The following is a 13,088-nucleotide window of genomic DNA, read 5'->3' as shown; positions in this document are numbered from 1 at the left end:
GAGGAATGGACTTGAATTCAAGGACTTGCCCAAGGTCATACAGCATTACCACTTTTCTTCTGCCTCCACACGCTCTCTCCCTAGCCTTTCTTTCAGCCCTGCTGCCCTGACTCTGAGGCCAGCCCTGAGGGGCAAGGGCTGCTGGGTTAGGATTAGAATTCAAGTTTCATGGCTCCCGGTCCTATTTCTTTCCACCAGGCTGATTCTCATGATTCTTCCTTTGTCCTTTAGAATGCCACTTAACCAATGCCTTGGCGAGGACTGGTTTCCACAGCATGTACAAAAGGGAAGCAGGAGAGCCCACCTTTCTGCCTCCATGTAGAATAACTGGTCCTCTATTCCTCACCCAAAAGATTTATGAAGACTCTCACAAACATCTTGTTCCCTCCACCCCTCCATGGCAAGAGACAGAGGAGAATCAGGATGACAATCAACTGAATGTTAGCTATCCTTTAGTTGCATCCTATAGATTAGTCTTGCATATAACCTCATGTGTAATCCGGGAAAACCTTCTAGATTTCCTTCTTAAATGCTTTGTTTCCTTTGTCAAGATTTCACAGAAATGGACTTAACCTGACTAGATCCAATGTACCGTTGCTTCCTCTGTGTTCAAGTATTTTCAGTCATTCATCATGCATACTGAGTGTCTATTGAATGCAGAACCATATACTAGGCATTTAGAAGAGTATAAAGAGAAAGACGTTATCCCTGTTCTTGAAGAGCTTGCAGTGTAATGGAGAAGACAGGCAGACAATGTGTGTTTGTCTGCAGTCAAGGGAGAAGGAAAAACAAAGAGAAGCAGTGTGGTCTTGTGGAAAGGGCAAAGGACCTGGGCTCAGGAGACTTGAGTTACAATCCTGACTCTGTCACTTGCCTGCTGTGTGATCTTAGGTAAATTACTAACTTCTCTGAGCCTCTATTTCCTTATCTGAAAATGGGATTTAAATATTTATTCTCTCTCCCACTTAGACTGTGAGCCCCTGGTGGGATAGGGACTGTATTTGATTGCAATCTATTCTTCTCAGTGCTTGATACATAGTAAACGTTTAACAAATAACACAATTCTTACTAGAAGCAACAAAAGAATGGTAGAAATTAATGGATACATAAATGTGGGAACAAATGGAATAAATTGATGTTTTAATATAAATTGAAAGGGTGGTTTTTAATCAAGAATTTACTCTGTGCTAAGTGCTATACTAAGCCCCAGGATAGATACAAAGCAATTGCTCTTAAGTGTGAAGGTTAGCTGTTGGGAAAACATGACCTGAGCAGACGGTAATTAGTTGAGCCAACTGGAGGAAGTGGATTTCCGGGTCATTTTCCACGATGGAGTAATATGCGGTCTGGTAGATTTGAAGAGATAGAGAGTTTCAGACTGGGGAAGAAAATGAACAAGGATTGGAGCTGGAAGAGTTGAGGGCAAGGTACAGAAGAATTGTTCGGGGGAGCAAAGCGTACTGACTGGGATAAAGAACAGATAAGTAAGCAGGAGATTGCTCCGGAGGAAACAAAATTGACTACCTTTTTCTACCTTGCTAAATTGTGAAATTAACAGGGGTTACAGAATATTTTTAGGGGTGTGTAGCCTGCAACTGGCTCTATATCCCAGAATATTTTCCACAGTGTATATAGTCTACAACTGGCTTTTCAATCCTGAGTCACCATTCAGTGCTATTTCTTGCTGCCCACGGTGATTCACTTTTAGATAACTGGGGAGGCTACATTTTGTCCTTGGCATCAGTCTTGATGGGTGGGGAGAACTCCAGTTGAGCAAACATGGTTTCTAAGTTACAATGATCAAAATACCACATGGGCTTCGCTGCATAAATTCCTTATTGTTATTGTTTTCCCAATTACCTTAGTTTCCACCCTCTGCCTTTTTATCTGTAGTATCAATCTTCACAATTCTCTCCTGATACAGCTTCCCCGAGTCAGAAAATAAAACAGAGGGAAGTGCAATTACCCAGATAATTTAGGAAAATTATGCTTTTGTCTAAATTATCTAGGTAATTGGGGAGAAAGCAAGTCTTTTGCCTAGATTAATCAGGTAATTACAGCTATGAATTCATGGCTCCAATGTCCCTTTGGGGTTCATCATCTCTGGGACTTTTCTGGGGACCAAACTCAGATCCTTTTCCACAAGAAGCAAATTTTACTAAAGTTCAATTAAAATGTTCTCTTCGGTGAACAAGAAATTTCCATGATGACTTTCCCCCTTCACCCCATTCTCACACTCACATATCTGGAAGCCAACTCTAATAGAATATATTATCAGAATATTGTGGTTTAGGGGATAGACGAGCCATTACTTAATTAGTGAATTACTTAAAAGGTCCAACCATTCTTTAAAAATTAGTGGTTTTTTGCAATCTCCATAGTTCTTCAATTAATCATTTCTTCAGCATCTGAATCAAAGTAGGCGAAATATTTAGAATAAATTCATAGCAGCAATCATGTAGAACTTTATCAGAGCTAATGCTCCAGGGAAGTAGCTTTGAACAATAACAGGTGTTTATTGTCATAGAAACTTCTGATAAGCAGTCTTTGCCAATTTGCAAATTAAGTTTGGTCTTTACAAAGGCAGATAGCCCTTACCTGTAGACCAGCATGAGACACCTAATAAACTTCCTTGCTATGGTACACAACTTCAAGATTGCAGAGGCACTGAACCTTAATCCAAGCTCCCCCATGATCTGCTACAATACCCCTTTGACAGCAAGATTAACTGGTCTACACTGTGCCCAGGAATAAGACCCTATATGTCTTCAAGAAAAAAAAATGGCAAAAGGTCACACAAATGAACTTCACACAAGATGAAGAGAAGTGGTGAGAAGCAATAATTTGGTTCTTTTTCATACCAGAAGTCTGGACCAATTACTGTCAATACACTGCGTTGTTATTTTCTTGCTGTTTCGTCTGGTATAATGGTGTGAAATTCCAAAGAATTAAAAAGAAGTCCCAGACTTTAAAATGCTTGCTACTTCTGGAAATAACTAAGATATCTATCTCATTTGATCAAGTCTAGAGGTTGAAATTTTTTTTTTACAAAAAGTGGTATTGACAGGGGTACTGAGGTCTAGTTGTGGGTCCATCCAAGAGAAACCCTATTTCTCCCCTCAGGGGAATCTCTCTGCCTCCCTGAGAGACCTAGGGCCAGTCACTTCATCTCATCACTTCAACAGTCACACACATTTCTGGGTTTTATGAGGCTTAATTAGATCTCACATGTGAAGTGTTTAGAGTTCTAATAACACTCTGGTAGATTTACAGTTTGGCCATTATCATGTACACCATAATCCATAAGCATGAAAGAACCCAGAAAAAAAGATATGAAGAAAAGTCTCCAGTTATACCAGCCTACACAGAATGACTCAAGTCAAATGAATTGATGATGAAAATGTGTTGGACTAAACTTTATGAAGGCAAACAAGGTAGACAACATTGTTATTCATTTAGTCTGCAATAATAATATTTAGGCTGACATATAACCTCATATGACCATGACAGTCCTGGTCTCTGGATTTTCAGATAGCTGTGACAGCGTTTCAACATTTCAGAGTTCAGAGTTGTAGTGGTCTCCTTCAATTTGTGGGATCCTCACCAGGCTTTCTGCTAGGGAGAAGTCCCCCAAACTCCTCAGGCATATCAGTGAGTCACTACAGTCACATGCTCTGTCAGTCTTCTTCAATTGCAGACTTTCTGCTACCTTGTCCCATTGCAGAAGGACTCTCTGTTGGTACTTTTAAACTCCTTATGAGAAACAGAGTGGCCTAGTAGAAAAGAGTACGGGCCTGGGAGTCAGAGGTTCTTGGGGTTCTTATCCTGCCTCTGCCACTTGTCTGCTATATCATCTTGGGCAAATCACTTCATTTTTCTGTGCCTCAGATACCTCACCTGCAAAATGGGGATTGAGACAGTGCACCCTATGTAGGGACACTGGAAGACTTGCTCCAGTTCCAATTTTCTTAAAAGGTTGAAGCCCAATCCATTCTTGGTGTCAATTGTTCTCATCTTCACGTGGCATGTTAGTCTCACGTTCAAGCTTTGTTTAAATAATGGCAGCTATGAACAATAAAAAACAAAATCTACTACTCATTGGCAAAGAGCCACTCAAGCAGTGCTGGAAAAAAAGTGGAGCTAGCTCGAATGTTCCTGGGACAGGGAATGGACAGCAGTGGCACTTTGCCCACCCCTATTCCACCTCACTGCCCCTCATCCCTGGAAGGCCCATTTTCTTTCACGGTCATCACTGGGGTCTTCACCTCATCCCCACTCCCCAGAGAGGTTCTTGGACCCTGCCACTACTAGAGTTCTGTTTAGAATTTGGTTTTGCATTCAAAACCTCTTTGGGGAGGTGGGACTAGGGAACAGATGATGAATGACATTTCCCAGAAACCAAAGGGACTGTTTCCTGTTCCCAGGTAGGACCAGGAATTAGCAAAACCTCTCATAAAATTATTAAAAACTGCTATTTGGGGCACATTCCTTGGGTCCCTACCCTCTTCTCTGTGCTGCTTGACTCTACTCTGTTTCTTCCTCTGTTCTGGGAATAAGCCTGTAATTAGGAGGCACCTCACACTAAGCTTGTCTGGCCATATCAGAACCCTGTAAAATTTAATTTATACTGCATTTTTTATGGATATGCCTTGGTGGGATAGGGTAATTATTGATACACGCTTGATATCATCTAACAAGATTTTCCAAATGTAGCACTCTTGGAGTAAAGTGGCCTGTAAATTCATGTCAAGAAAGTTGTCCAAAATCAGTTTGGCTTTTCTACTCTTCTTCCCATAAATCTTTAGAGTGCTTTGATAATTATGGTATTTGTTAAGCACTTACTATATGCCACACAGTGTTCAAAGCACTGGGGTAGATAGAAGATAATGAGTTTGTCCCACGTGGGGCTCACAGTCTCAATTCCCATTATACAGATGATGTAACTGAGGCACAGAGAAGTTAAGTGACTTGCTCAAGGCCACTCAGCAAACAAGTGGAGGAGCCGGGATTAGAATCCACAACCTCTGACTCCCAAGGCCGTGCTCTTGCCACTAGGCCATGATGCTTTCCATTCCTGTAGTAATTTGCCCCAGTCTCCCCTTTTGTGACTTTTTCCCAATATCTTTCAGCCACCCAGTGTAGTTCCTTGTTTGGCCATAATGATGATGATAATAATAATGGTTTTGTTAGGCCTTTACCATGTGCAAAGCACTGTATTAAGCATTGGTGTAGATAAAAGAAAACCAGACACACAGCCCCTGTCCCACCTGAATTTTTACTCACAGTGCAAAGGGAAGGGAGAACAGGTATTGAATCCCATTATACAGATGAGGAAACTGAGGGGCTGAGAAGTGAAATAACTTGCCCGAGGTCACACAGTAGGCAAGTGGCAGAACTGAGATTAGAACCCAGCTTCTCTGACTCCCAGGTTCATGCACTGTCCTCTAGGCCACAATGCTTCTTCCAGCCTTTCCCCTCTTTTTGGATCATGATAACGATCTTTTCCTGGGACACTGAAATTGTTCTCTGAAACACACCTAGCTTTTTTAGTCTTTGTCTCCTTGTACAGTCTTTTTTTATGGAGCCTTTTCCACTCACTCCCAAAATGTCTTGGAGTCTCTATTCTTAAAGTGAATTTGGGGGGGCTGTTTCTCTACCTTCTTTGCCTGCAATTCTGAAGTTTGTCACCACTTCCCTCAAACTCAACTAACTCTTCCCTACTTGCAAAAACTCAGTATGAAACTGAAGCAAGCAACCACCTTCACCTGTTCATCTACTTTCTGAGCCAAGAAAAGAAGCTGAAGAACTTGTTTGACAGTGCAGGACCTCCCAAATTGATTTTCCAGCAAATGTCCAGGTAGAAAAACCTCCTCATCAATCTAGAGTATGTTTTAAAATATGCAGCCCTAAGAAAAAGAAATATGCTTCCCACTCTACTGCACTATGCCTTTTCAGAGTTGAATGAACATTGGGATCAGACACCTTTCCAGAATCCCTTTTATCATTCTAAGAATAACTGCAGCTGGAAAGCAATTAGAAAAGGCATTCCTTTCCATCTTCCGCTAAAATGAAAAAAACCCTAACAGTAATGCACTAAACGGTTCTCTAATGGTCTAAAAGACTCCTTTCACCCCTTTCAATGACCTAACTTCTACTACCAGAGATCTGGAGCCTTTGGGAGAGTTTGACTGACAAGGTGAAATTGGGGAAAATGTAAAGTCAGACCTCACACATTTTGGGTCTCTGGGACCATGGTGTAAATATAAATAACATCAAGGGCTTTAAATTTATATAATACTTTTCATTCTAGATTGTCTCAACTCCAATAAGGTCACGTCCTTAGGTATAAAGAACACTGCTGTTTCTCCCTATCTTCAAAGCCCTACAAAATCCTCCTCCAGGAAGTGTCCCCTGATCAATCTCTCATCTCTACATCCTATCACTGGCCCCCCATTGTGTCATCTATGCACTGGGAGTCCATACCCCTGAAGAACCTAGGTACTCACCCTAGCCCAGCTCTGCCACTTGTCTGCTGTGTGACCTTGGACAAGTCACTTCACTTTTCGGGACCTCAGTAACCTCACCTGCAAAATGGGGATTGAGACTGTGAGATCCATGTAGGATAGAGATTGTGTCCAACCCGATTTGCTTGCATCCACCCCAGAGCTTACTACAGTACCTGGCACATAGTATGTGCTTAACAAATACTATAATTATTATCTTCCACCCTCACATCACCTACAAGTCTTTAAACTAGGTTGCTCCCCAACAGAAATTTATTTTAGTGTCTGTCTTCCCTTATGGATTATAATTGTGTCTACTGTATTGTATGCTTCCAAGCATTTAGTACAGTACTCTGCACACAATAAGTCTTCAATAAATACTATTTAATGGTTGACAGATGACACTAACCTCTTTTGGCTGGGGAAATTTCACACACAGAGGAAAACCACCAAAGGTTAAGTCAGTGGGCGACCAAAAAATGGGAGAGGAGCGTGACTGTGGGTAAGTAGAAGATAATGCCCAAGGGAAAAGTCATCCAAATCACAACTCCATGGTTATGAGTTACCTGTTTTCTCCACTCCTTATATTGGTTCTGAAATTTCTTCTTCTTTAGCCAGACACCCATACTGCTAGGCAATGTCAGTCAAATTGACAAGTCACCTCACCAGTCATCAGTACCTTGTGAGAAGTCCAAATCTCTAATGATCTAACATTACCAGCCCATCTTTTACAGACAAAGGAGAACAGATTTTACCAAGTGTTTTCTGAGGTTTATAAAATCAACTCTTCTACGTTATATATCGAGACTTCCATTATAGCAATAAAAATGTGACACCACTAACTTTACAAGATTATACATCTCTCATTTATTAAAATCTAGGAGATTTGGAGTGAGATAATTAAAAAATGTTTTATTATCTCTGACATTACATATGCAGATTGGATTTTCTTAAAAAAATACTGAACTTCAATACCCGTGGAGTTTTAATAATCCATACTGTTATCACGATAGTACAATCTATTATTTGTTACCTTTAAGTTGATTAATTCCTTTGAGGTTGTCAGTGATTATTTTCAAGGACCTATTACCAGAATGGTGAAAATTGCTCTTATTGCTGACTCAGTATGGTTTACACTGTCCTTTCACTCTTCTTTCCCTTGGCTTAAAGCTGTCATTTTCATAATGTGTCCGTCGATTCACACAAGAAAGGTCTATTAACGTTTTAAATTATCTAATTATTTTTCTGGTCTTATATTAAGACATAATAAAGCCAGATTCATTGTGGCAAGTTCCTCAAGTGAAGCTGGAGCAAATGCAGCAACAAGACTCCGAATACTACTCTACTAAGAAGAAATATTCATTTTAGAATGTCCCAAATGGTATGAAGCCCCAGGTTTGGTGGCTAAAACAGCACAAGGTGGGCCTAGTTAGACTAGTCCCAAAGTGAGAGAAAGAAAGAAAGAGATGAAGAAAATGCTAAAAAAAAAAAAGATAGACGAAATAAAAGGCAGGATAAAACAAAGAAAGAAAAATGGGGGGTGGGAGGGAGAGAGTGAAAGTGTGTGTGTGTGTGTGTGTGTGTGTGTGTGTGTTCAAAAAAAAAAGAGTAAATGTATAGAAAAGCCAAGTATCGATCCCAAAACCCCAATTTCTGTCTCAGGACCACAAGCTGCCAGTAATTCTCCATCTCTTTTTTTTTCTTCTTCTTCTTTTTAAATTGAATCTTTTGGATGCACAAGGGGTCAAAGGTGAAAGTGGCAAGAGCAGCCTTTATTGAGTGCCTACTGAGTGCAAAACTAAGAACTTGGGAGAGCATAGCAGAAGCAAGAATCACACAAGAATATCTCTAAAGGGCTTCTTAGTTGTGAAAGTAGGACATCAGAAAATCTGAACCCACACACTTAGAGGGGAGAGTATCCTATTCAAAAAAGTTTTATAATATGAACTCCAAAAGTAAAATTCCCAGAGACCCATTTTTGGTTTCATTTAGAAAAGAATAGTACACTGACTATTCTAAATGCACTCTCTGCCTTTGGCAGAAAGAGCGAATAGAGCAGGAGAACCAAAGGAACAATAGCCTAACTAGAATAAAGATGGAAAAGTTCTCTCAGAATAAGCTCTAAAAAGCAATGAGTCCAATCAAATAGTAGTAAATGGCTAAAGCAAACACGGCAATAAATAGCTGCAGAATTTTATTGGCGGCTACAACACATACTGTACTTTAAAAGCAAGACGGATCAGGAGCTGTAAGTGATTTCCAAACCCAATTAGAAAGGCAATAGGAAAGTCTGCCAGGTGAGAGAGAAATGGCATAGTGAAAATACCCTCTAAGGCTTACGTGATGGGTGCATGGAGGTCGAGGGTAAGAGCAGGGAAGAGGTCTGGCACTCTTTCTAGTTCTGTTCTTCCTAAGAACCACAATGAAAATCACTGTCTTACGTACTAGAGAAAGCTGAGTCTGGAAAGAGTAGCTGTAACTAGAGCTGGAAAACCTTTTTAGAAAGGTTTTAGAAAGCTTGTCCGAGGGTAACTATCTGCAGTGTATTTTCTTCAGCTAAGAAATAATTACATCAACATTAAAACAGGTGAATCTCATGCCCTTCTGTAAACTACAAGCACTTTCCTGTGTGTTATTTCATTTGCCCGTACAAAATCTCTGAAGGGGTGGTGGGAATGATAATGAGAAGCAGCATGGCCTAGTGGCTAGAGCACAGCCCTGGGAGTCAGAATGACCTGTGTTGTAATCCCGGCTCTGCCACTTGTCTGCTATGTGACTTTGGGAGAGTCACTTAACCGCTCTGTGTTTCAGTCATCTCACCTGTAAAATGGGGATTATGACTGTGAGCACATTGTGTCCTACTGTGTCCAACCGATTAACTTGTATCTTCCCCAGTGCTTAGTACATAGCGAGCACTTAACAAATACCATAACAAATGATAATAATAATGATACTCATTAAACTCTTTCTATGTACCAGGAGTAAGGTTGCTGATTATAAAGCCACGTTAATTTCATGAAGAGCACTGGGGTAAATCCAAGATGATCCAATTCGGCAAAGTCTCTTCGTGAGGCTCACGGAGAGGGAGAACAGGTTTTTTTATTCCCAAAATCACTCAGAAGGCAATAGGTATTATTGCCATTTAATAATCAGGGAGAATGAGGCCCAGCTATGTGATTAGTCCAAGGTCAGACACAGTTAGGGACAGAGCCAGGACCAGAAAAATGTTGCCTATGCTCTGTGAACACTATTGAAGTCGTTGTTCTTTCACAGAATTACCATCACAGAGTCCTTTTGGACTGATTAGTGAATAAAAATGTTGATTTCTTTTGGCTGTCAGATCCCAGTAGGATAGAGGAAACCTTAAGACCTTTACACAGTTTTCAGAGACCTTACCTATGCATTGGGTTCTATCGACAAATCTAGGCCCCAGCAACTACTCCATCTTGGTTGCCTGAAAACTTCATCAAGATCCTCAGTTCTTCGATCTACTGGTATGAATGTCAGAATTAGAAAGTCCTTGATCAAACTTTTCCCCATCACTAATGGAGTAAAGCAGGCCCACCTATTTAACACAGCTATATTCCAGGATGTAACAAGAAATCTGAAAGTTGGAATCAAAATATGATCCCTAAGCTTTTATTCAGCATCCATAAAACACTGGGGACTGGCAATTAGCCCGAAGTCTGAGATTTTGTGCCAGCCTGTATCTCCCAAGTACTTTTTCAAAGTATTTATCAAGTGCTTACTATGTTCTAGACACTGTACTAAATGCTGGGATAAATACAAGATAATCAGGTTTGATACAGTTCCTGTTTTACACAGGGCCCACAGTCTTAATCCCCACTTTAGAGAGAAGGTAAACTGAAGCACAGAGAGCTAAATGACAAGGTCATTCCGAAGACAAGTGGAGGAGCTGGGATTAGAACCCAGATGCTTCTGACTCCCAGGTCAAGGCTTTATCTACTAGACCACAATGTTTCTCCAATACTACACATAATTTTAGGCTCTCTATTGGTAACCAGAGTTGAATTGGTTCTGTTCTCCATTTTCACTCACTCCCTTGGTGAACTTATTCCCTCTCACGGCTTTGACTACCATCTCTACGCAGATGACACGCAGATCTACATCTCCGCCCCTGTCCTCTCCCCCTCCCTTCAGGCTTGCATCTCCTCCTGCCTCCAGGATGTCTCCACCTGGATGTCGGCCTGCCACCTAAAACTCAACATGAGCAAGACTGAGTTCTTCATCTTCCCTCCCAAACCCGGTCCTCTCCCAGACTTCCCTATCACCGTGGATGGCACAACCATCCTTCCTGTCTCTCAGGCCCGCAATCTCGGTGTCATCCTTAACTCGTCTCTCTCGTTCACCCCACACATCCTATCCATTACCGAGATCTGCCGGTTTCACCTTTACAATATCGCCAAGATCCGCCCTTTCCTCTCCACCCAAACGGCTACCTTACTGCTATGGGCTCTCGTTATATCCCGGCTAGACTACTGTGTCAGCCTTCTCTCTGATCTCCCCTCCTCCTCTCTCGCCCCGCTCCAGTCTATTCTTCACTCCGCTGCCCGGCTCATCTTCCTGCAGAAACGATCTGGGCATGTCACTCCCCTTCTTAAACAACTCCAGTGGTTGCCTATCAACCTCCACTCCAAACAAAAACTCCTCACTCTAGGCTTCAAGGCTCTCCATCACCTTGCCCCTTCCTACCTCTCCTCCCTTCTCTCTTTCTACCGCCCACCCCGCACGCTCCGCTCCTCCGCCGCCCACCTCCTCACTGTCCCTCGGTCTCGCCTATCCCGCCGTCGACCCCTGGGCCACATACTCCCGCGGTCCCAGAACACCCTCCCTCCTCACCTCCACCAAACTGATTCTCTTCCCCTCTTCAAAACCCTACTTAAAACTCACCTCCTCCAAGAGGCCTTCCCAGACTGAGCTCCTCATCTTCCTCTACTCCCTCTACCACCCCCCTTCACCTCTCCGCAGCTTAGCCTTCTTTTCCCCCCATTTCCCTCTGCTCCTCCCCCTCTCCCTTCCCATCCCCTCAGCACTGTACTCGTCTGCTCAACTGTATATATTTTCGTTACCCTATTTATTTTGTTAATGAAATGTACATCGCCTCGATTCTATTTAGTTGCCATTGTTTTTACGAGATGTTCTTCCCCTCGACTCTATTTATTGCCATCGTTCTCGTCTGTCCGTCTCCCCCGATTAGACTGTAAGCCTGTCAAACGGCAGGGACTGTCTCTATCTGTTGCCGACTTGTTCATTCCAAGAGCTTAGTACAGTGCTCTGCACATAGTAAGCGCTCAATAAATACTATTGAATGAATGAATGGACACTGAATTTTGCTTTCTGGGCAATATGTTGTCCAATGATGTCAGGATAGACAGAAATGTAGAAAATTAAAATGCCAATATTTCCTGTTGGATCAAAGTGTAATATCATTAGAGCCTTCAAAACAAACTGCAGATCTATAGAACAGTTTTGTGTCTAACCCATGGAGCAACCTGGCCTAAAGGAAAAAGCATAGGCTGAGAGTCAGAGGACTGGGTTCTAATCCCAACTCTGCCAGTTGCCCGTTGTGGGACCTTGGGCTAGTCGCTTAACTTCTCTGCACCTCAGTTTTCTTATCTGTAAAATTGGAGTTCAATACCTGTTCTCCCTTTCTCTAATACTGTGAGCCCCATTTAGGACTATATTTGACCTGATTAACTTGTATCTGCCCTAGCACCTAAAACAGTGTTTGATATATATGAAGCACTTAAATACAAGAATCATAGTAATCATAATTATAATAATAATAGTACTAACAATAACCTTCTTATGGTTGTGAGACCTAAAATTATTCTTACTACATGCTACTTTCTGAACATTTCATCGGTTCCACCAATGTAGTAACTTTAGTAGTAATAACATTTTATTAAGTGCACTGATGTGTGAATCCCTGGATTAACTACACAACAGAGTAATGCCAACAAAAACGTGTAACAACTTAATAACAATACCAACAATAATCCTGTCTGCTGTGTGACGTTGGGAACCTCAGCTTCTCTTTGCTTCAGTTCCCTCATCCTTAAAATGGGGATTAAGAGCGAGAGCCCTACGTGGGAAGTGGTCTTTGTCCAATCTGATCGTCTCATAAATGCCTCAGTACTTAGTACAGTCCCCACTCAGGATCTCACCTGGAGAGTTTCCAGTCCTCTTCCAGTCTCGGCTATCGGAGGGAGAGTCAAGCAGAGTCCATTCCATTCCTAGCTTGGTCAGTGGCTAGGGAGTGGAAGACAATCTGCTACAAGTCGAAACTCACCCACGCTGAGCAGCAGCGGCATGGGAGAGAATCAAGGGTGGAGACTTAAGTTTACTGTGCGGAAGGAGACAATGTTAAAACGCTTCCATATTTTTACCAAGAAAACTCTATGGATAAACTAACGGAATGATTGCAGATGGAGAGCGTGGCATTCTGGGAGAGATGTGTCCGTGCTGTTGCTATGGGTTGGAAACAACTCAGTGGCATAAGACAAGACTTAGTACAGTGCTTGGCGCAGAGTAAGTGCTTAACAAATGCCATAAAAAATTAGA

The 13,088-nt window shown here is 41.9% G+C and overlaps 1 non-coding gene across 1 annotated transcript; it reads left to right on the top strand.

The window, feature by feature from the left end:
• The first annotated feature begins 12,673 nt into the window (after positions 1-12,673).
• LOC114814947 lies at positions 12,674-12,806 on the top strand. Its single transcript, XR_003762741.1, has one exon. It is a non-coding gene; the product is annotated as a small nucleolar RNA SNORA7 (small nucleolar RNA).
• Positions 12,807-13,088: the final 282 nt, after the last annotated feature.

This window comes from Ornithorhynchus anatinus, chromosome 10, assembly GCF_004115215.2.
Source record: "Ornithorhynchus anatinus isolate Pmale09 chromosome 10, mOrnAna1.pri.v4, whole genome shotgun sequence".
In the NCBI taxonomy this organism is placed as follows: Eukaryota; Metazoa; Chordata; class Mammalia; order Monotremata; family Ornithorhynchidae; genus Ornithorhynchus; species Ornithorhynchus anatinus.
Note: the sequence above shows the minus strand (reverse complement) of the source record. Positions and strands in the feature narration are given on the sequence as shown.